Raw genomic sequence first — 19,247 nt, 5'->3', positions numbered from 1 at the left:
TTTGAGAACTGGAGTCCTATTAGAAGAGAAAGGGTAGTGATTGGAATAAATGCTACTCAAAATAAAAATGATATTCTGTAATTTCAAAGGCAAGGTAATGCTAAAGAATTATTTCTTCATTTTTAGCTTTCTTAAGTTGCTTTAAAAACCTGAAAAGTGACAGTTCCTTTTTCCAGTGACTCCAGTAGTTATTCTCATACATTAAACAACATTTTATTGTGTAACAGCCAGGCACACTGCTCTATGTGGTGGAGATATAACAATGAAAAAAAAGTCCGTTCACTAGAGGAGTTTACATTCCGATGGGAAGAAAGAGCCAAATAACTTAAATGAACTCTGTTACTTAAAATAAGTGGCTCATGTGACCTACAACCCTTTTATGCCATCAGCTTCTTTTATCTCTTCAAAAAAACCTGAGCCCTGCCCCACATTGGCTAGGTTACTTGACCTTGTATTTCATTTACTTGACCACTAAAGTTAGTAAAAGTCCACACCATCTAACTTTAAATAACTTAAAGTTGACCAGTCCCTGCATCTTTGTCGATACTGCCTATATCCTATATCCTAAGGCACCACGGCTCCAATAATAGTAAAAGGATATCCTAGCTTGATGTTTCTCACTCCTTTGACCATTTGGTCACAATGTCCAAAGTTTTTCTATTGACCTAAATTTGTTTTTGAAAACAAATCTCAAGCTCATATTAACACAGTCATTTCAAATTATCTAAATTAACTCTTTCACATTTTAAAACGTCTATACATTATATATGAAAGTGAACTGTTAGTTGCTCAGTCGTGTCCTACTTTTTGCAACCCCATGGACTGTAGTCCGCTAGGCTCCTCTGTCCATGGAATTCTCCAGGCAAGACTACTGGAGTGAGTAGCTGTTCCCTTCTCCAGGGGATCTTCCCAACTCAGGAATTGAGCTCAAGTGTCCTACATTGCAGGCAGATTCTTTACCATCTGAGCCACCAGGGAAATCCATACTTTACATATACATATACATATAAAAATATACACGTATATATACATATATGCTGAAAAACCAGTATAATTTTTCTAAGGGAAATAAAATATGATTTTTCTAGCCATATCCAAGTTATTAGACATACTTGCAATTTGTTTGTAGGAACTTGAATAAGGGAAAAGGACTCTCTAACTTCTTTCTGACAATATTTGAAGTAAACCAATGTTACCCAGATAGTTAAGTAGTATTTTGAACTGATTAGTATATTAATAAATTGGTGGAGAAACTATCCTCAGTTGAATTTGCCTCTTATTTTGTGTATTAGTAAAAATGTCTGAAATAGGTGGATACTGAAATGGATACTGCAAGTTAACATTTCTAAATTTTGGGGGGAGCATGTATGTCAATACTATAGCAGACTTTATAATAAACTCACATCTTAAAATAGATACAATTGATTAGTTATTAGTATAGCTAAAAGTTGGTATAGCTATATTAGTTCTTCCACATAACCTTAGAAATACATGCAAACCTGTCTTAATTTAACATGCAAAAATACTGATTGCAAATATCTGAAATGTACATATTTTTAGAGAGGTCCAAAATTCCATGTGCACATAGATGACGTGAAAATATTCAATTAAATTATTTAAAGAAGTTCTTCTCATCATTAGTCACCAGTCACCTTACTATTACCTTTTCCATCTTCCTAAACAAACAAATAGTTTAAGAATATATTTATAAGTTAATGAGTTAGAGGGAGTGGACAGGGAGAGGGGATGGCTTAAATTATAAAAAGAATTGCCTTAATTCTTCAATTGGATATTTATCTGCAACACAGTTTTATTCAAGTTCAAAATTTTTTCTACTATTAAAATAATATGTAAGGTCAGTATAATTTTCTACTATATATAGTGATTTATAAGGCTGTTTTAATTGTTAATTGGCTTGGCTCTTCTGTGATGTAATAATAATCAGATAACTGTTTCCCAAATTTGTCTGGTTAGAAGGATCACTAGACCACAGTTCAAACCTATTAGTTCAGGACTTCCAGGGGTGAGGTATAAGTTTCTAACAAGATAATAAGACACAGCTTCTAATCTTTAGGCAAATCAGGGAAAATCTGATTAAGTAATTGATGAATTGCAAATAAAGACTGAGAATCGTCACTTCTCAATTGTGCAAATAACTTCTTACAGTTCTTTCCTGCAAGAAATGCTTTATTCTCAAAGCTAGAATCAAGAGTAAATATTATGGTCGTGAGGGGGAAGGAAGTGGAAGGATGGATAAATTAGAGGCTTGGGATTGACATATTCACACTGCTATATATAAAATAGATAGCTAATAAGGACCTATTGTATAGCATGGAGAACTCTACTTCTACAGTAATGACCTCACGGGGAAAGATTCTAAAAAATGGATATCTGTATAACTGATTCACTTTGCTGTCCAGCAGAAAATGACACAACATTGTAAATCAACTATATTCCAATAAAAACTTCATAAAAAGAGTAAATGTGATAACAAAATGGATTAAAGACTTGAGTTTAGAACTGAAATAATATAACTCTTAGAAGAAAACATAGTCAGTATGCTCTAGATAAGTCTCCTCAGGCAAGAGAAACAAAACCGAAAATAAACAAATGTGGTTACATCAAACTAAAAAAACTGTGCGGCAAAGGAAGCCATCAACAAAGTGAGAAGACACCCTACCAAACGGGAGAGTATAATCACACATATCATATCTGTTGCGGGGTTAATATCCAAAATATATAACAAACTTATACAACTCAACAACTAAAACAAACCTAATTTAAAAATGGGCAAAGGAGGTGACATTTTTCCAAAGATGTACGTATGGCACATGTAAAGATGTTCAGCATCACCAATTATTATGGAAATGCAAATCAAAACCACCATTAGATATCACCTCATACTGTTAGAATGGTTGTTATCAAAAAAGTTAATAAATAACTAGTGTTGGCAAGGATGTAGATAAAAGGGAAGCCTCATACTATGTTAGCAGGGCTGTAAATTGGTACAGCTGCTGTGGAAGACAGTACAGAGATTTCTCAAAAAATTAAGACTAGAACTACTATATGATTGAACTTTTCTATTCTGGGGTATTTATCTAAAGAATGTGAATCCTAATCTGCAGCCCATGTTCACTGGACTCCCATGTTCATTTCAGCAATATTTACAATAGCCAAGAAATTGAAACAGTTTAAGTGGGATGCTTTTTGAACTGTGGTGTTGAAGACTCTTGAGAGTCCCTTGGACTGCAAGGAGATTCAACCAGTCCATTCTGAAGGAGATCAGCCCTGGGATTTCTTTGGAAGGAATGATGCTAAAGCTGAAACTCCAGTACTTTGGTCACCTCAGGTGAAGAGTTGACTCATTGGAAAAAACTCTGATGCTGGGAGGGATTGGGGGCAGGAGGAGAAGGGGACGACAGAGGATGAGATGGCTGGATGGCACCACTGACTCAATGGACGTGAGTCTGAGTGAATTCTGGGAGTTGGTGATGGACAGGGAGGCCTGGCGTGCTGCGATTCATGGGGTCACAAAGAGTCGGACACGACTGAGCGACTGAACTGAACTAAAGTGGTCATCAACAGATGAATGGATAAAATGATGTGGTGTAAGTGTATATATACGTCTATATATATATTCACATACACAATGGAGTACTACTTAGCCATAAAGAAAAAAATGTTGCCATTTACAGGAATGTGGATAAACCTGGAAGGTATCATGCAAAGTGAAATAAATCAGAAGGAGAAAAGCAAATACCATATAATCTCACTCATCTGTACAAAAAAAAAAAAAACTAATAAAATAAAAATAATATAAACAAACACCTAGATACCAAGAACAGACTAGTGCTTATCAGAGGGGAAAGGCCGGGGCAGGGGTGGGGGGGTGGGGGGGGCAGGGAAGGCAAAATGGTAAAGGGGATCAACTGTATGGAGAGGAATGGGAACTAAACGTTGGGTGGTGACCACATGGTAAAGTACACAGCAGTAGAAATAGAAGGCCGTCCTCATAAAATGTTATTTTAAAACCTCAAGAAATTAAAATTTAAAAAGAGTAAATGTAATTATCATTGAATCTACAGTGGTGGCAAGAAAAAAAATATGTCCTTCCAACAAATGGCATCACAGTTTCCCCAAAACTGTTTAGAAGTAAAGATACCGCCTTTCTGTCTGGATGCAGCGGTCTGGTGAGCTGAGATGGGTGCGTATGAGCACAGCCAGGAGCCAGCAGAGAAGAAGCAGTCGGAGGTGAGGTGCTTTCTGCTCAGGGTGTGCTGCTGGCGGTACCACCAGCTCTCAGCACTGCCCAGGACCCGCACCCCAACCCGCCCGCCAAGGCCCGCAGGCTGAGGTACACATCCAGTTCAGTTCAGTTCAGTTCAGTCGCTCAGTCGTGTCTGACTCTGCTACCCCATGGACTGCAGCACACCAGGCCTCCCTGTCCATCACCAACTCCCGGAATTTACTCAAACTCATGTCCATTGAGTTGGTGATGCCATCCAACCATCTCATCCTCTGTTGCCCCCTTCTCCTCCCACTTTCAATCTTTCCCAGCATCAGGGTCTTTTCAAATGAGTCGGCTCTTCGCATCAGGTGGCCACAGTATTGGAGTTTCAGCTTCAGCATCAGTCTTTCCAATGAACACTCAGAATTGATCTCCTTTAGGATGGACTGGTTGGATCTCCTTGCAGTCCAAGGGATTCTCAAGAGTCTTCTCCAACACTGCAGTTCAAAAGCATCAATTCTTTGGCAGCTTTCTTTACAGTCCAACTCTCACATCCATACATGACTACTGGAAAAACCATAGCCTTGACAAGATGGACCTTTGTTGGCAAAGTAATGTCCAAGCAAAGTTATATCATACATCCATTGGTGTGCACCGCAGTGTCCCCAAACACCTAGGTCCTAGGGGTGCTACCCATGCAAGCCTGTCCGCCATGGTATCAATGGGCTCAAGTTTGCTTGAAGCCTTCAGTTGGTTGTGAGGAGCATGCTGGACACCACTGTGGGGCCCTGAGGGTCCTGGATTCCTCCTGGGTTGGTGAAGATTCTACATAAAAATTCGTTGAGGTCATCGTCATCGATCCATTCCATAAAGCTATCAGAAGAAACCTTGGCATCAAGTGGATCACCAAACCAGTCCACAAACACGGGGGCGTGAGGAGGCTGATGTCTGCAGGCAGAAAGAGTAATGGCCTAGGCAGGGGCCGCAAATTCCGCCACATGATTGGTGGTTCTCGCCGTGCAGCCTGGAGAAGTTGCAGTCCTCTCAGCTTCACCACTACTGCTAATACAAGTAGTGTTTGTAAAATTCCTGACTAATGAACAATTTAGGACATTCTTCTTCTTAAAAAAGAGGAAAAAAAGAAGTAAAAATACCTTGAGGATTCATTTTGAGTGATACAGTTGCAATTAGGAGAGCAGGGTAAGAAGATCAAAGAAGGCTTTCCTTTCCTTGAGTCATGATTCTATCAGAATAAGGTACAAAAGAAAAATGCCATTTTTCTTTTAGTAAAATAATATTGCAATGTTTTACTTACTCTTTGTTCAAAGAGGGAATATCTTTGACCTACTTAGTATAATGGAGGTCTTTTGAACAGGTTAAAAAAAAACACACACACGCACACACAATTGCTAAATAGAGTAAGAATGCTCCTAAAACTAGATAAAATGTATATATTTTTCAAAAATATGCATGAAGATATAAGAGCACTAACAAAGCAGTGGCAACTTGACATCTCAGAGAGAAGAAACAGACAGAGGGTCCCTTCAATCTCTCAGGGAATATGCTGATTCTCAGGTATGAACTGAGAAGATGAAAAAAAGTTTTGGATGTCTTATAAGGCTGAAGCATAAAAACTGAAGTTCAGAATGTATTAAGGAAGCAGGTCACCAATGTAAATACCCTATTTTTTATTTGAAACCCCTGATGGTTTTTCCAGTGGTCATGTATGGATGTGAGAGTTGGACTGTGAAGAAAGCTGACCACCAAATAATTGATGTGTTTGAACTGTGGTGTTGGAGAAGACTCTTGAGAGTCCCTTGGACTGCAAGGAGATCCAGCCAGTCCATTCTAAAGGAGATCAGTCCTGGGTGTTCATTGGAGGGACTGATGTTGAAGCTGAAGCTCCAATACTTTGGCCACCTGATGCAGAGAGCTGACTCATTTGAAAAGACCCTGATGCTGGGAAAGATTGAGGGCAGGAGGAGAAGGGGACAACAGAGGATGAGATGGCTGGATGGCATCACAGACTCGATGGACATGAGTTTGGGTGAACTCCAGGAGTTGGTGATGGATAGGGAGACCTGGCTTGCTGTAATTCATGGGGTCACAAAGAGTTGGACATGACTGAGCAACTGAACTGAACTGAGGGTTATACCCTAGAAATAAAGACAAATTAAAACATGTTGGGGCCTAAGAAGATTGAAAATTGTTTTTAAGTCAACATAATTCCTGATTTGATTGAGATGATCTCCTTGATCTTATTGATACAAGTAGCATAAATATTCTGGAGGACACTAATACAGCCAAAGATTCAATTTGCCTCTACAAATATTCATATGTAACGTTCATCATTAAATACAAGGGAAACCAAGAGACAAGACCTAATGATGATCAAACACAAACAAGCAAAAAAAAAGAAAAAGCATTCAAATAAAATAGCAGAAATAGACTCACAGGTGATTTAGATATTGAGATATTAGAAGTAACAGACCCTAATTCTTAAGATGTATGCTTTTATCCTCAACATTTAGATGACAAAACAAAGATTTTCAGCAGAAAATAAAAATTCAGTTAAAAAAAAAAAAAACCCACATGTTAATTTTAGAATTGAGAAATACAACTGAAAATAAGAATGCAATAAATGAAAGTAGCTGGACCCAGGAGAGAAAACGTCAACCAGTAATTTGATCAGAAGAGCTTAATATAGAGAATAGTTAACTAGACATAAATTTATTAAGTAACTGAAAGAGTAGGATAAGATCTCTAAAATATCACAGGGTAGAAACTTCAGTTAGTCATTACCACACCTACAGCAGAAACAGGGAAACCAAGGGAAGACATTGACATTTCTAAAACTTAGGAACCTTAAGGAAGAGCCCCATGAAGCTGAAACGTGGGCCTCTAAGGAGGCACTGGCCATCCGGCGTTGGTGTTCTTGAGATTGTGATTTAATCTCCGAGATTCTGTCATCTCAGAACAAGAGATGAGCAAACTGGATTCAGCTGTTGCTACAGGAAGGCATTTCAAGAAGTATGGCTGGAGGTAATGCTCAAATGATGTGCTAAGAGAAAGAAATCTCATATGAAACTCACAGGACAATAAGAGTAAGAAACAAGTTCCTTCCTCCTCCTCCAATCTTGCACACTCCCTCTAGCGTTTCCTCTTGTTAGATGCTAGTGTAGAACCAGCTGACAAAGCAGAAATGTGGTTTGTAGCGTCTTGGTTCAGGATACAGAAGCAGAGTACAGAAGAGTGGGCTTGGAGCCAACAGGCAATAATATAATTACCGACACAGTAGATTTAACAGCAGGTTCAACTCAGTGAAGAGAGCACTTGTTATTTGGAAGACGGGACAGAAAAAAATATCTAGACTAAAGCTGTAGAGAAAAAAGAGATAATACAGAAATGGGATAAATTAAGAGTTCTAATATGCATGCAATTGAGTCCCAGAAAGGGAAGAGAGAGAATGGAAGCAAAGCAATATTTGAAGCATAATGACTGATGATTCCTGCCCACCCCCCAAAAAAAGATGGCAAGGCACAGATTAAAGAAACCTGATAAATACTGAGAAAAGTGTTTGTAGAGATAGTACACGTGTGTGTGAGTGCTCAGTCATGTCTGACTCTCTGCGACCCCATGGACTGTAGCCCTCCAGGCTCCTCTGTCCATAAGATTCTCCAGGCAAGAGTACTGGAGTGGGTTGCCATGCCCTCCTCCAGGGGATCTTCCCAACCAAGGGATAGAACCCTGGTGTCCCACATTCTTCATTTAGGAAAGCTTTCTTATCTCTTCTTGCTATTCTTTGGAACTCTGCATTCAAATGGGTGTTTTCCTTTTCTCCTTTGCTTTTCACTTCTTTTCTTTTCTTGGCTATTTGTAAGGCCTCCTCAGATAACCATTTTGCCTTTTTGCATTTCTTTTTTGGGGGGTTGGTTTTGATCACCACCTCCTGTACAATGTTACAAACCTCAGTCCATAATTCTTCAGGCACTGTATCATATATAATCCTTTGAATCTATTTGTCACCTCCACTGTATAGTCATAAGCAAATTGATTTAGGCCATACTTGAATGGCCTAATGGTTTTCCCTACTTTCTTCAATTTAGGTCTGAATTTTGTAATAAGAAGTTCATGAACTGAGCCATGGTCAGCTCCTAGTCTTGTTTTTGCTGGTTCTTATTTTTGCTGACTGTATAGAGCTTCTCCATCTCCAGCTGCAAAACATATATAATTGGTCTGATTTTGGTATTTACCATCTGGTGATGTCCACGTGTAGAGTCTTCTCTTGCGTTTTTAGAAGAGGGCGTTTACCATGACCAGCACATTCTCTAGGCAAAACTCTGTTAGCCTTTGTCCTGCTTCATTTTGTATTCCAAGGCCAAACTTGCCTATTACTCCAGGTATCTCTTAACTTCCTCTTTTGCATTTCAGTTCCTTACGTTAAAAAGGACAGTTTTTTTGGTGTTAGTTCTAAAAGGTCTTGTAGGTCATCATAGAACCATTCAACTTCAGCTTCTTCAGCATTTCTGGTTGGGTCATAGACTTGGATTACTGTGATATTGAGTGGTTTGCCTTGGAAATGAACCAAGATCATTCTGTCATTTTTGAGATTACACCCAGGTATTGCATTTTGGACTCTTTTGTTGACTATGAGGGCTACTTTATTTCTTCCAAGGGATTCTTGCCCACAGTAGTAGATATAATGGTGATCTGAATTAAATTCTCCCATTTCGCTCCATTTTATTTCACCGATTCCTAAAATGTCAATGTTCCCTCTTGCCATCTCCTGTTTGACCACTTCCAATTTACCTTGATTATGGACCTAACATTCCAGGCTCCTATGAAATATTGTTCTTCACATCATCGGACTTTACTTTCAACACCAGACACACCCACAACTGGACATAATTTCCACTGTGGCTCAAGCAGCCTATTGGACACCTACTGACCTGGGGGGTGCATCTCACAGTATCATATCTTTTTGTCTTTTCATACTGTTCATGGGATTCTCAAGGCAAGAATACTGAAGTGCCTTGCCATTCCCTTCACCAGTGGACCATGTTTTGTCAGAATTCTCCACCATGATCCATCTGTCTTGGGTGGCCCGACATGGCATGGCTCACAGAATCATTGAGTTAGGAACGACTGTGGTCCATTTGATCAGTTTGTTTAGTTTTCTGTGATTGCAGTTTTCATTTTGGCTGTCCTCTGATGGATGAGGATAAGAAGTTTGTGTGATCTTCCTGTTGGGAGGGACTGGCTGTGGGGAAAACTGGGCACAATAAAAGACAGAAACTGTACAGACTAATGGAAGTAGAAGCTATTAAGAAGAGGTGGCAACAATACACAGAAGAACTTTATAAAAACGATCCTAATAATCTGGATAACCACAATTGTGTGATCACTCACCTAGAGCCAGACATCCTGGAGTATGAAGCCAAGTGGGTCTTAGCAAGCAGCACTATAAACAAAGCTAGTGGAGGTGATGAAATTCCAGCTGAACTGTTTCAAATCCTGAAAGATGACGTTGTGAAAGTGTTGCATTCAATATGCCAGCAAATTTGGAAAACTCAGCAGTGGCCACAGGACTGGAAAAGGTTAGTTTTCATTCCAATCCCAAAGAAAGGAAATGCCCAAAGAATGTTCAAACTACCACACAATTACACTTGTTTCACATGCTAGCAAAGTAATGTTCAAAATCCTTCTAGCTAGGCTTCAACAGTACATGAACTGAGAACTCCAGATGTTCAAGCTGGATTTAGAAAAAGCAGAGGAGGGCAGAGATCAAATTGCCAACATCAGCTGGATCATAGAAAGGCGAGAGAATTTTTAAAAAATCTGCTTCTGTTTCACTGACTATGCTAAATCCTTTGACATGAATCACAGGAGTATCTTATTTGATGTCTCTTCCAGAATAATAGAAATAAAACCAAAAATAAACAAATGGGACCTAGTTAACTCAAAAGACTTTGCATGGGGAAGGAAACAATAAACACAAAGACAATCCTAAGATTAAAAAAATCATTTGCAAATGATGTGGCCAACAAGGGATTAGTCTCCAAAATTTACAAACAGCTCATGAGGTTTAATATCATCAAAAGAAACAACCCAAGCAAAAAATGAGCAGATGAGCTAAAAAGACATTTCTCTAAAGAAGACACACAGATGGCCAAGAGGTACATGAAAAGATGCTCAACATAGCTAATTATTAGAGAAATGCAAATCAAAGTTTCAATAGCCACACCGGTGAAAATGGCCATCATCAAAAAGTCTGCAAACAAGAAATGCTGGAGAGGATGTGAAGACAAGGGAACTCTCCTATACTGTTGGTGGGAATGTAAATTGGTATAGCCACTGTGGAGAACAGTATGGAAGTTCCTTAAAAACACTACAAATAAATCTACCATATGACCCTTCAATCCCAGTCTTGGGCACCTACCCAGAGAAAAACATGATCTGAGATGATCCCTGCACTCCAATGTTCATTGCAACACTGCTACAATAGCCAAGACATGGAAGAAACCTAAATGTCCATTGAAAACACTATAGATAAGGAACACATATACAATGGAATATTACTACTTAGTCACTAAAAAGAATGAAATAGTGCCATTTGCAGCAACATGGATAGACCTAGAGATTGTCATCCTGAGGGAAGTAAATCAGACAGAGAAGGAGACCTATCATTTGTCATCACTTATATGTAGAATTTAAAGAGAAATGAGAGGCTTCCCAGGTGGCATTAGTGGTAAAGAATCCACCCGTCAGTGCAGGAGACATGAGAGACTTGGGTTCAATCCCTGGGTCAGGAAGATCCCCTGGAGGAGGGCATGACAACCCACTCCAGTGTTCTTGCCTGGAGAATCCCACGGACGGAGGAGCCTGGTGGGCTATAGTCCATAGGGTCGACAGAGGAGCCTGGTGGGTCCATAGGGTGGCAAAGAGTCTGACAAGACTGAAGCAACTTAGTACACACATAAAGAGAAATGATACAAATGAACTTATTTGCAAAACAGAAACAGACACTTGACAGACTTAGAGAATGAGCTTATGGTTGTCAGAGGGAAGGATGGGAGGAAGGGATAATTAGGGAGTTTGGAATCCATATGTACACATTGCTATATTTCAAATGGATAGCCAACAAGGACCTACTGTATAGCACTGGGAACTCTGCTCAATGTTACGAGGCAGATTGGGTGGGAAGGGAGTATGGGGGAGAATGGATACATGTAAATGTGTGGCTGAGTCCCTTTGCTGTCCACCTAAAATTGTCACAACATTGCTAATCAGCTATGCTGTGCTGTGCTTAGTCACTCAGTCGTGTCTGACTCTTTGCAACACCATGGACTGCACCCCGCCAGGCTCCTCTGTCCGTGGGGATTCTCCAGGCAAGAATACTGGACTGGGTTGCCATGCCCTCCTCCAGGGGATCTTCCTGACCCAGGGATCGAACCCATGTCTCCAGCAATTGCAGGCAGAGTCTTTACTGTCTGAGCTACCAGAGAAGTCCACGAATACTGGAGTGGGCAGCCTATGCCTTCTCCAGGAGATCTTCCCAACTCAGGAATCGAACTGGGTTCTCCTAATCATCAGCTATGAAAGAAAGAAAGTGAAAGTTAGTCACACAATCGTGTCCGACTCTTTGTGATCCCATGGACTGTAGCCCACCAGGCTCCTCTGTCCATGGGATTTTCCAGGCAAGAGTACTGGAGTGGGTTGCCATTTCCTTCTCCAGGGGATCTTCCCGACCCAGGGATCAAACCTGGGTCTCCTGCATTGCAGATTCTTTACCATCTGAGCCTATGTTTCAATACAAAATAAACCCTTTAAAAAGGAATAAATATTGAGTGCATCTGTGGTAGTGTGTCATTTAAGGCCTGTGTTTCCTTTTTGATTTTTTGTCTGGATGATCTGTCCATTGACGAGAATGGACCATTAAAGCCCCCACTATTATTATATTACTGTTGATTTCTCTTTTTCTGGCTGTTAGCATTTGGCTTATATATTGAAGTTCTCCTATGTTGGGTGCATATATATTTGCAATTGGCTATATTTTCTTCTTGGATTCATCCTTTGAGCATTATGTAGTGTCCTTCTTTGTCTCTAACATTCTTTATTTTATAGTCTATTTTGTCTGAGTATTGCTTTTGATTTTCATTTTCATGGAAAGTCTTTTTCCATCCCCTCACTTTCAGTCTGTATGTGCCCCTGGCTCTGAGTTGAGACTCTTGTAGACAGCATATATTCATGTCTTGTTCTTGAATCTATTCAGCCAGTCTGTCTTTTGAAGCATTTAATCCATCTACGTTTAAGGTAATTATTGATATGAATGTCTTATTGCCATTTTGTTCATTGTTTTGGATTTGTTTTTGAGGATCTTTTTTCTCCCTTTCCTCTTTCGTTCTCTTGTGGTTTGATGTCTATGTTTGGTAATGTGTTTAGGTTCTTTTTTTTGTTGTATCTATTATAGGTTTTTGGTTTGTGGTTCCTGTGAGATATAGTAGTTTATCTATATGCTGCTATATAGTAGTAGATATAAGTATATCTGTAACGATGGGATGCAGTAATACTATATTCTAAACAAGGTTGTCTTAAGTTGTTGATCTCAGTAATTTCAAATACATTTCCAATATTCTGCATTTTTGTTCTCCTCTTCTCATGATTGCTGGTTTTAATACCACATTTGTATGTGGAGGATTTCATACCTTTCTTTTATGATAGTACTGGTGAGCCTCACCATTTGTAATTTTCTAGATTCTGGTTGTGGCCTCTTTCTCTTCCTAGAGAAGTTCCTTTAGGATTTGTTATAATGTTGATTTGGTGGTGCTGAATCCTCTTACCTTTTACTTGTCTGTGAAACTTTTGACTTCTTCATCAAATCTGAATGATAGCTTTGCTGAATAGATTATTCTTGGTTGTAAGTTTTTCCTTTTATCACTTTAAATATATCTTGCCACTTTTTTATGGCCTGCAGAGTTTCTGCTGAAAAATCAGACAATAACTTAATGGGGGTTCCCTTGTATGTTGTTTTTCCCTTGTTGCCTTTAATATGTTTTTTCTTTATCTTTCTCTTTTTTTCAGTTGGTTAATCTGTGCCTCAATGTTTTCCTCCTTAAGTTAATGTTGTATTGGACCCTCTATGCTTGCTGGACTTCAATGAGTGCTTCCTTTCTCTTGTTATGAAAGTTTTCAACTATAATCTCTTCAGATATTTTCTCAAGCTCTTTCTCTCGCTTTTCCTTCTGGTACCCCTGTGATGTGACTGTTGGCATGTTTAATGTTCTCTCAGAGTCTCTGAGACCATGCTCATTTCTTTTAACATTATTTTTTCTTTGTTCTGTTCCATAGCAGTGATTTCCACCATTCTGTCTTCCATCTCATTTATTCTCCTGCCTTAATTATTCTGCAATTGATTCCTTCTAGCGTATTTTTCATTCCAGTTACTATATTATTCATTGCTGTTTGTTCTTAAATCTTCTAGCTCTTTGCTAAACATCTCTTGTAACATCTCGGTCTGTGCCTCCGTACCTTTTCTGAAATCCTGGATAATCTTTACTATCATTACTTTGTATTCTTTCTCAGGTATGTTGCCTATCTCTTTTTAAAGCTATTCATTTGGTTTTTGCCTCATCCCTTCATCTGAAGCATATTTCCTGTGATCTCATTTTACCTAATTTTCTATGTTTGTGACTCCTTCCCACTGGCTGGAGGATCACAGCTCCTCATGTTTCCTGTGTCCACCCTCTGGTGAGTGCGGCTGGTCCTGAGGCTCGTGGAGGCTTCCTGGTGAGAGGGGCTGGTGCCTGCCCACTGTGGTTGGAGCTGGGTCTTGTCCTTCTGATGGGCAGTGCTGTGTCTAAGAGTGTGTTTATAGGTGGCTATGGGGTTAGGATGGCCTTAGGCACGCTGTCTGCTGATAGATGAGTCTGTTCCCATCCTGCTGGTTGTCTGGCCTGAAGCATTCCGGCATTGGAGCCTGTAGGCTCTTGGGTAGGGCCAGTACTCGATGCTAAAATGGCCACCTCTGTGAGTGCTCATGCTGACCGATAGTCTCTGGGGCCTCTTGTGAGGGCCTGACATATCATTTTTATCTAATTTATCTTCTGAGTTTTATTTATACAGTTAACAACTGAATCTAAGCCTATGCCTTGTACAGCATCAAACACACAATACGCTATTAGTATATTTTAAATAATTACTTGAGGTGAGGGGTAATAACCAGCAGATGAGAGCTTGAATTTATTGATTCAAAAGCAGAAATAATTATAGGAGATTTTGTGTGTACTGGTCAATCCTGTGCACATATTCATTGTATCACAGTGAAACTCTAAACTACTTCATTTATAAGAAAAAAAAAAAAAGAAAAAAGAAAAACCCAGTATCTAATAATGTGACTCACTAACTGAATAATTATATTAATTCTTGGTTTACAGATTTCCAAACATTTTCTGAGGTGACTTAACAATTAACTATCATTTGTTAGTTATATTTATGACACATTAAAAATAAAATTAAAACACGCTTACTCCTTGGAAGGAAAGTTATGACCAACCTAGATAGCATATTCAAAAGCAGAGACATCACTTTGCCAAGAAAGGTCCGTCTAGTCAAGGCTATGGTTTTTCCTGTGGTCATGTATGGATGTGAGAGTTGGACTGTGAAGAAAGCTGAGCACCGAAGAATTGATGCTTCTGAACTGTGGTGTTGGAGAAGACTCTTGAGAGTCCCTTGGACTGCAAGGAGATCCAACCAGTCCATTCTGAAGGAGATCAGTCCTGGGTGTTCTTTGGAAAGACTGATGCTGAAGCAGAAACTCTGGTCCTTTGGCCACATCATGCGAAGAGTTGACTCATTGGAAAAGACTCTGATGCTGGGAGGAACTGGGGGCAGGAGAAGGGGACAACAGAGGATGAGATGGCTGGATGGCATCACAGACTCGATAGACATGAGTTTGGATGAACTCCAGGAGTTGGTGATGGACAGGGAGGCCTGGCATGCTGCAATTCATGGGGTCGCAAAGAATCAGACAGGACTGAGAGACTGAAATGAACTGCTAATAATAAAATATTGCTAAGTAATTTTAATTTGATTACAATAAATTAGATATACAGATGTGTTGTCTAATTTCAGATATACTATCTCAAGAGTATGGTGCAACTGAACTGGTAAAGAAGACCAGATTCTGTCAGTTTTACCAAAATCTAGATAAGTTTCCCCAATTCTCTGTGTTTTTCTTTTTGATACAATTGTTTGTCTTACTTTAAAAATATCATGTTTCTATTAAAGAAATGACAATGCAGTGAACAATCACATAAATCAAACCAATCAAATTTGTATCTTTCATTTCTCTAATTGTACTTTCTCAAAAGTTCAGGATCAGTTCAGTTCAGCTCAGTTGCTCAGTCGTGTCCGACTCTTTGCGAACCCATGAATTAAGGCACACCAGGCCTCCCTGTCCATCATCAACCCCTGGTGTTCACTCAAACTCATGTCCATCAACTTGGTGATGCCATCCAGCCATCTCATCCTCTGTCGTCCCCTTCTCCTCCTGCCCCCAATCCCTCCCAGTATCAGGGTCTTTTCCAATGAGTCAACTCTTCGCATGAGGTGGAAAAATACTGGAGTTTCAGCTTTAGCATCAGTCCTTCCAATGAATACCAGGAACTGATCTCCTTTAGAATAGACTGGTTGGATCTCCTTACAGTCCAAGGGAACCTCAGGAATCTTCTCCAACACCACAGTTCAAAAGCATCAATTCTTTGGCACTCAGCTTTCTTCACAGTCCAACTCTCACATCCATACACGACCACAGGAAAAACCATAGCCTTGATTAGATGGACTTTGTTGGCAAAGTAATGTCTCTGCTTTCTAATATGCTATCTAGGTTGGTCATAACTTTTCTTCCAAGGAGTAAGCATCTTTTAATTTCATGGCTGCAGTCACCATCTGCAGTGACTTTGGAGCCCCCCAAAAAATAACGTCTGACATGGTTTCCACTGTTTCCCCATCTATTTCCCATGTAGTGATGGGACTGGATGCCATGATCATCGGGTTTTCTGAATGTTGAGCTTTAAGCCAACTTTTTCACTCTCCTCTTTCACTTTCATCAAGAGGCTTTTTAGTTCCTCTTCACTTTCTGCCAAAAAGGTGGTATCATCTGCATATGTGAGGTTATTGATATTTCTCCTGACAATCTTGATTCCAGCTTGTGTTTCGTCCAGCCCAGCGTTTCTCATGATGTACTCTGCATAGACGTTAAATAAACAGGGTGACAATATACAGCCTTGACATACTCCTTTTCCTATTTGGAACCAGTCTGTTGCTCCATATCCAGTTCTAACTGTTGCTTCCTGACCTGCATATAAGGTTTCTCAAGAGGCAGGTCAGGTGGTCTGGTATTCCCATCTCTCTCAGAATTTTCCACAGTTTATTGTGATCCACACAGTGAAAGGCTTTGGCATAGTCAATAAAGCAGAAATAGATGTTTTTCTGGAAATCTCTTGCTTTTTCCATGATCCAGTGGGTGTTGGCAATTTGATCTCTGATTCCTCTGCCTTTTCTAAAACCAGCTTGAACATCTGGAAGTCCATGGTTCATGTATTGCTGAAGCCTGGCTTGGAGAATTTTTAGCATTTCTTTACTAGCCTGTGAGATGAGTGCAATTGTGCAGTAGTTTGAGCATTCTTTGGCATTGCCTTTATTTGGGATTGGAATGAAAGCTGACCTTTTCCAGTCCTGTGGCCACTGCTGAGTTTTCCAAATTTGCTGTCCTATTGAGTGTAGCACTTTCACAGCATCATCTTTCAGAATTTGAAATAGCTCAACTGGAAATCCACCCCCTCCTCTAGCTTTGTTCATAGTGATGCTTTCTAAGGCCCACTTAACTCACATTCCAGGATGTCTGGCTGTAAGTGAGTGATCACACCATCATGATTATCTTGGTCGTGAAGATCTGTTTTGTACAGTTCTTCTGTGTATTCTTGCCACCTCTTCTTAATATCTTCTGCTTCTGTTAGGTCCATACCATTTCTGTCCTTTATTGAGCCCATCTTTGCATGAAATGTTCCCATGGTATCTCTAATTTTCTTGAAGAGATCTCTAGTCTTTCCCATTCTGTTATTTTCCTCTATTTATTTGCATTGATTGCTGAGGAAGGCTTTTTTATTTCTCCTTGCTATTCTTTGGAACTCTGCATTCAGATGCTTATATCTTTCCTTTTCTCCTTTGCTTTTCACTTCTCTTCTTTTTCACAGCTATTTGTAAGGCCTCCCCAGACAGCCATTTTGCTTTTTTGCATTTCTTTTCCATTGGAATGATCTTGATCCCTGTCTCCTGTACAATGTCAGGAACCTCCGTCCATAGTTCATCAGGCACTCTATCTATCAGATCTAATCCTTTAAATCTATTTCTCACTTCCACTGTATAATCATAAGGGATTTGATTTAGGTTATACCTGAATGGTCTAATGGTTTTCCCTACTTTCTTCAATTTAAGTCTGAATTTGGCAATAAGGAGTTCATGATCTGAGCCACAGTCAGCTACCAGTCTTGTTTTAGCTGACTGTATAGAGCTTCTCCATCTTTGGCTGCCAAGAATATAATCAATCTGATTTCGGTGTTGACCATCTGGTGATGTCCATGTGTAGAGTCTTCTCCTGTGTTGTTGGAGGAGGGTGTTTGCTATGACCAGTGTATTTTCTTGGCAAAACTCTTTGCCCTGCTTCTTTCTGCGTTCCAAGGCCACATTTGCCTGTTACCCCAGGTGTTTCTTGACTTCCTGCTTTTGCATTCCAGTCCCCTATAATGAAAAGGACATCTTTTTTGGGTGTTAGTTCTAAAAGGTCTTGTAGGTCTTTATAGAATCACTCAACTTCAGCTTCTTCAGCATTACTGGTTGGGGCCTAGGCTTGAGTTACCGTGATATTGAATGGTTTGCCTTGGAAATGAACAGAGATCATTCTGTCGTTTTTGACATTGCATCCAAGTACTGGATTTCAGACTCTTTTGTTGACCATGATGGCTACTCCATTTCTTCTAGGGGATTCTGCCTGCATTAGTAGATATAATGGTCATCTGAGTTAAATTTGAGATATAATACTGCAGAGGGTTATTAATATCTAGCAAAATACAGCAAGGTGTACATTTTCTGTTTTCTAGGTAATAATTGTTTTCCATTAGCCCCCAGTCTTAGCTTTCTACTATTCTTTGAAATTTTTTTCAGTTTCCCTTCTACCTCCTAAAGAATCCTGAATTCACAGAGGTAGGAAACAAACTTATGATTATGAGGGGGGAAAACAGAGAGAGGGAAAAAATAAGAGATTGGGATTTACATAGATACGTTACTACATATAAAATAACTAATAAGGACCTATTGTATAGCACAGGAAATATTACTCAATACTCTATATTGGCCTATATGGGAAAAGAATCTAAAAAGAGTGGGTATATGTATATGTATAACTGATCACTTTGCTGTACACCTGAAACTAACACAACATTGTAAATCAACTATACTCCAGTAATTTTTGTAATTAAAAATATGAAGACTCCTGAATTATTTTTGGCCCCTGTTTTAATGCTAGAGCTAGGGGAAAATCAAAGAGAAAATAACCTAACTGGAAGCAGAAAAAAATACAATGGTATTCATGAGCCTACTTTGTAAGGACTCCTGGTTTTATATGCAGCTTATTTTGTGGCTTTCACTATGCCTTTCCCATTGTCTAAAGATTCTGAGGGACTTCCCTGGTGGTCCAGTGGCTAAGACTCTGTGTTCCCAATGCAGAGGGCCCAGGTTCAATCCCTGGTCAGGGAACTAGATCCCATAGGTTACAACGAAGGGTTCAAATGCCCCAACTAAAGATCCCACATGTTATAACAAAGATCAGAAATCCTGTGCCCCATAATGAAGACCCGGAGCTGCTAAATAAATAAATATTTAACAAAAATAAAGATGCTGAGAAGACAGAAGCTTGTGTTAAGCCACTGTATTATAAGTAGGTGTTGATACAAATGTAACAGAA

At 39.5% G+C, this 19,247-nt stretch overlaps 1 non-coding gene across 1 annotated transcript; it reads left to right on the top strand.

Annotated features, from left to right (window-relative positions):
• The first annotated feature begins 18,966 nt into the window (after positions 1 to 18,966).
• TRNAG-CCC (transfer RNA glycine (anticodon CCC)) lies at positions 18,967 to 19,039 on the top strand. Its single transcript has one exon. It is a non-coding gene; the product is annotated as a tRNA-Gly (tRNA).
• Positions 19,040 to 19,247: the final 208 nt, after the last annotated feature.

This window comes from Capricornis sumatraensis, chromosome 11 (assembly GCF_032405125.1).
Source record: "Capricornis sumatraensis isolate serow.1 chromosome 11, serow.2, whole genome shotgun sequence".
Classification (NCBI taxonomy): Eukaryota; Metazoa; Chordata; class Mammalia; order Artiodactyla; family Bovidae; genus Capricornis; species Capricornis sumatraensis.
The sequence above is the reverse complement of the archived record's forward strand: the minus strand, read 5'-3'. Positions and strand labels throughout refer to the sequence as shown.